Genomic DNA, 6,011 nt, shown 5'->3' on the forward strand with positions numbered 1-6,011 from the left:
TGACAAAAGTTTGCAAAATCGAAAATGACTCAAAAATAAACGTGCCAAAAGTAATATTAAAAATTAATGTAGGCAATTAACTGATATTTCCTTATTTACCTTCGTGAAATAAGTGACTTTCCTATTTAATTTACCATTTTATTAAGTTTATACATTTTTAAATGTTTTTGTTTTTGCGTTGAATTAATTTCCAAATAAGTAAATAAAAAGGAAAAACCAGAGGGTATAAATGTTATTTATTGTCTGTTGTGAAATCTTGATCGGATGCAAAACATTAATTCGAAAAAATTATTTTCCCAAATAAAAAATGCCAAAAAGTTGCTAAAATAAATAAAAGACTCAATAAATAAATAAATGAATATGCCATAAAATGTAATATTTAAAATAAATGTAGGCAATTAACTTCTAAGAAATAGAAAAGTAAATAAATAGGGGAATTAATACAAAGGTTGGAGAAGAAAAAGATGAAGAGGAGGAGGAAGAGGGATTAAGCAATGTAGGCAATTAATTGATTTTTTCTTATTTACCTATTGTTCATTATAATGACATTTTCCCTTTAATTTATTTATTATTTATTTTTTATGTTTTTAGGACATTTTCTCCCCTTTGTGTGCATTAAGCTCTCAGCTGTATTTCAGAGTTTCACTGTTGTTTTTGTAAGTTATGAATTCCTGATTGGATGCAACACATTGTTATTCAGTGAAACGCTTAATTTTCCCCAAAGAAAGACTTTTTTCTCACACTACTTAAGGTTTTTAAAGGGGGCTTCCAAAACAAATAAATCCTCGGCTGCAGCTTTAGGTCTCTATAAAATATATAAAATATATATATGTATGGTTAAAGCCTTATAAAGAAACATGTCACAATATTCCCTCTGTGATCGCCGCACACAGATGACAGATGTGATTTAGGCTATTTTCTGTCCTACAGGCCTAAAGGGAGCGATTCAGGTCAGGAGAGAGATGGATCGGGACACAGTGGGGGAGTTTTTTAGAAACCCGTCAGACTACCTGAAGCTCCAGACCACCTGAAGCTCCAGACCACCTGAAGCTCCAGACCACCTGAAGCTCCAGACCACCTCGGTGCAGAAATCAGGGGAGATGTAGCTCCACTTTACAGCCTTGTAACTTGGGCTGAATTTATAGTCCCAAGGCTAGCAGACGTGGTAAACACATTTCATAGTTGTGGGGGGAGAAATGTGAGATTTTTTTTAGAAAACTCTCACACCCACGTCAGACACTGTGTTTATTTCCTGGGGCTCTGGAATAATGAAATAAAAAACACCTCTGGCTCCGTTTTCACGTTTTTAATCTCACAGGCGGACAGAAAACAAATTAACTCTGTATTTACAGGGTAGTTAAAGAAAGGAGGGGAGGGGGGGCAGCAGCTCTTTATGGGTTTATGTGGGTCTTCACGCTGTAAATGTCACACCTACCAAAATTAAAAATTCTTCAGGAAAATCCCCAGACCGCACTCCAGCATCAGTTTGGATTAATCTTCTCCAAAGTGAGATTTAAAAGTTGAAGTGTAAGTTTTGGATGTGAAACATTTAAACGACTTTGTGACTTTTCTCTGAACTCAAAGCGTCAGATAAAACTCTGTTTTTACGGATAATGCCAAATCTGAATATTAAAATCCCACAGTAATATTTTCAGGGTTTGTTCTCTTCACTCATCTGTCATGACTTTACTGTTTTTTTTACAGATGTTTCTCAGACATCAGTGTAACCAGAAAGTGAGTCACTGCAAAGCTTGACTTCGAACGTTTGGCCCCAAAGTCATCTTGATTTATGACAAATATCTTCAAATTTTAAATATCACGAGACACGTTACCAGGTGGTTTTGGTTGTGTTCCATATATGAAAAGATATAAAGCCAAACAATAGCAAACGGGTCGTTTTCATCCAGTTAAACTGAGTTTCTAGACCAGAAAACCAGTAAAAAGTAATTTAACATTTTCTCTTTAATAAAAAAAAAAAACTAAGCGAACAAACTTCCTTGTGACTTCGTTGAAAAAGTCAAAATTTTGGTCATTCAGTCTTTTTGTTGCTGCCTTTTTGACCTGATCAACTGAGGTAAATGTTTTGATTGACTAGTAAATCGATTCAGGTCAAGTGTTTGTAAAGATTGGTGGGAAATCTAGTTTTCACTGAACTGGAACCAGTAGGCACAGGAATCTATCATGTCATGGATGAATAATCTACTGTGTGTGGTGGTTTATGTGAGCCCTTTGAATCAAAGTCAAGGTGTTTAACTGCAACATGTTCGGCATATTTTACGAGTACGCTGTTGTTAAGATGAGAAACTAGTCCGGTCTAGAGACGTCCTCGACTAAAGGAACTCACAGTCGACGAACATTCAACGCTTTTGTCGTCTAATCGATGGGTTGATTTAATTAACATATCTGTAAACGTTTCTCCAAAGAGAATCACGCAAACGCTCCACTTTAAATCTTGTTTTTACCAAAGATATGCTCATATGTTTCTTGAAAATGTATTAAAATAAAAAATTATTAAAAAAAATTCTAGAAATCTTAGTCTAAGACCAAAACATCCCGAGTCAACTAATTGACGAAGAGGGTGCAGCCCTTTAGTATAAGTAATAGTAATAAATAAATGAATAAATAAATAGATACATAAAAAAATAAAAGAATACAAATAATAAAATAATAATAAAATAATAATAATAATAATAAAAAATAAAAAAATAAAGTGAAAAATAAAAAAATAATTAAACATAAAAAATACTTGTCAGACTTCTTCAGACTAACATTTAATTTGAGTAATTTGTTAAAATGTATAAGACTGAAAACAATTTAAAAAATGGGGTTTTGTTAAGAAATGTAGTTTTATGAATATGAAATTCCCCCTTTATCGCCTCTTTCTGAGAAGTGTTTTAAAAGACGTCACTAGAGCAACGGGGTCAAGATGCTGAGCAGTTGACCGGTCTGCCTCTGAGTCACTAGATGGCGGTCTTGCCCTTTCTTTAACTGGTTCAAGCCTGCCCCCCCTGCTCCATGTTGGGAGCGTCCCACGCCTCCTCCCACCTGCTGCAGAGCTCAGCACATAATGGTCGAGGAGTTTAGAGCTACTGGGGGTCAGAGGTCATCATCTCTGCAACATATATATATCCACAAATACCACCATGTGTTTTTACTGAAATTAACAGAAAAGTATATATTTTTTTTGTAGGTGATGCTCTCTTTTCTTCCTGTTTTTAATAAACACCAAACAATTAAAACACATCACTTGCTGTTTTGTTTTTTAAGCGTGCAGCTCCTCCACCATACGGTGTATTTGCATTTGCTCTTGACGGACAGGAGGTAGAGTTACGTTGAGGTCCAGGCCGCTACAGTCTGTCATCGTACGGTCGTCCTGACATTATATACGGCAGGACGCCGTCGACCCGGAGCTGCTGACTTGATTTGGAGGCCGGTGAACGTGATACGAGCTATAAATGTGTTGGAGCAGTAGACTTGAGATAGACGTCGTTGGCAGTGACAGGCCTCCTGTTACAGCAGCACTAGTTCCTCTGTGGGACAGTTTGACTCTCTGACAGAAGACTCAAGAGGAGGGATATCACAACCTGGAGAACTTATAATATGTGTCTTTATTTATACTTTATATATGGAACACAATCAGTAAAATAGGCGTCTAATTGTGTGTAAATTAATTTAAAAGTAAATCATATTATAATAAAAATATGCTGCAGCACAACAGGAACATATCTTAGTTGTTTACTATTAAAAAACATAAGAAAAAGTCACATTAAATAGCTTGTTTTAAAGGTTGAATCAGAATTTTGCTGTCGATTCTAAATGCTCACTAAAGCATCAAATATGTATTAATCCGCAGCTGAAAATAGTCCCTGACAAAAGCTCTACTTTCTCCTGTTTGAGTGGAGTCTGGTAAAAACTACAGTGTCCTGCTGTTTAAGGAATTACTGAGCTTCTAAATTAAAATCAAACCGAACTTTTTATATATTATATACTTTTTATGATATTTTTTTTTCAAGAATACTGTAAAAAATGAGAGCCACCAACAGGGAAGGGGAGTTATAAAGTATTTGATCTTTTCATGGTATGTTAAGAGAAATGTGGGATATAGTCAAACTCATCATTTAGACTGGAACCGTGGAACATTTACAACAAACAAAAGTGATCATTACTAATTCAGAAAGAAAAATATCAAAAAGAAATTCAGCTTTCTGACCTCCTGAAGTTATGAAACTTTATCAAAACCACAAGGGATTTAAAAAAATGCCTAAAGTATATACACTCAAGTACTGTACTTAAGTATTTTCATTTTTCTGCTACTTTAAACTCTTACTCCACTAGATTTCAGAGGAAAGTAATGTAGTTTTTTATTCGCTACATTTATTTGATAACTTCAGATTCAGGTTCATGATACAAAATATAAAACAAATAAATTATAATGTAATATTATGGATAAATTCACAAGCTATAGCTGTATATTTAGTATAAATATATTATGAAATCGATTCACTTCTTCCACTACTAAAGCTTCAATAACACTAGTTATAAATACACATTTTTTTATATTTCCAGGAATTATTCCCTCGTATATTTTATAAATTCAACTTCCAGCTCTTTCACTGTTTTTGTGTGAAAACCTTCTGATGTGATTTCAATCAGGAGAGACTTCAATAAAATTTAACAATAATTTATTACACATGCATAACAATGAATAGTACAAAGTCTTTGGCTATTGGACCAAGCCGTATATCAGAGGGGCCGAACGCTGAGATCAGCTAAACACAATCCCCTCTGGAGTCCAGACACTGGTGGTGGTGATTATGATTCAATTCAATTCAGTTTATTTTGTAAAGCCCGAAATCACGAATACAAATTTGCCTCAGAGGGCTTTACAATCTGTACACATGCGACATCCTCTGTCCCGGAACCATCACAAACTCCCCTAAAAAAAACTTTAACAGGGAGAAAAAAGGAAGAAACCTCTGGGAGAACGACAGAGGAGGGATCCTTCTCCCAGGATGGACAGAATGCAATAGATGTCATGTGTACAGAATGAACAGCATAACAGAGATACAACACATTCAATGTATATGACATAAATGATTCATATGATCAGAGTAATAGCAGAGTAACGAAGGAAAAAAATTAAGACTACTTATAATACCAGCAGCAATGACTATAGTAGAATTTAAATAAAGATATAGGGAATAGTATTAGTAACGTGACTAATAATAATAATAATAATAATAATAATCGAAGTAGCAGTGGGTCCAGGATGCACGACCACGGTCCAGAGACCACAATGATTTGCGGAAACTGCGAGGTGAGAAAGCAAAAAAGGGGTTCAGGGTGGAAGCAAAGCCAATATGCGTAATGGCACAGGTAATAGTAATGTGACTAATAATAATATAATGGTAGTAGCAGTGGGTGTCAGCAGGGCCACAGCAGGAGGCACGACCACAGTCCAGGTACAATCCCAATGCTGCCTGTGAGGACGACTGGCGGTGACTGGGGTGGAGGAGGGTCACGTCTGCAATATGCTGACATGACAACTGACCGCAGCCGAGAGCATATTTTTAAACTCTGACAGCAACGATGTGATTGGCTAAAGGAAACCATGGCCGAAACTGGTTGGTTAATTTGACGTGAACGCCCCCCCCAATCACCTGATTGAGTATTCAAGGGGACAGAGTAATGAGTATAAGCTTCGCTAAGCTTCATTTAATCTCCATGTTTCCACTTTATCTTCCTAAATCAACAACACAGTTCTTCTAACCCTTAAAACAGATTTAGAAACAGCTTCTCCTGCAGATCTTTTTTTAGCTCCGCCCCTCGGCGATGATCCAGTCAGATGTCAGAGCAGCTTCAGCCGACGGGCCCTCGTGTTAAATCTGTGTCCAGCACTCATGAATGGGCCTCGTAGCAGCGCTGACATATGAGGTGGCGGGTCACTCTGATGGGACGCCGTCAATGATGTGGTTGCAGCAGCAGTGGCGGCGGCAGGGCGGAGGCTGCTG

The sequence above is a fragment of the Anoplopoma fimbria genome, chromosome 16 (genome assembly GCF_027596085.1).
Source record: "Anoplopoma fimbria isolate UVic2021 breed Golden Eagle Sablefish chromosome 16, Afim_UVic_2022, whole genome shotgun sequence".
Classification (NCBI taxonomy): domain Eukaryota; kingdom Metazoa; phylum Chordata; class Actinopteri; order Perciformes; family Anoplopomatidae; genus Anoplopoma; species Anoplopoma fimbria.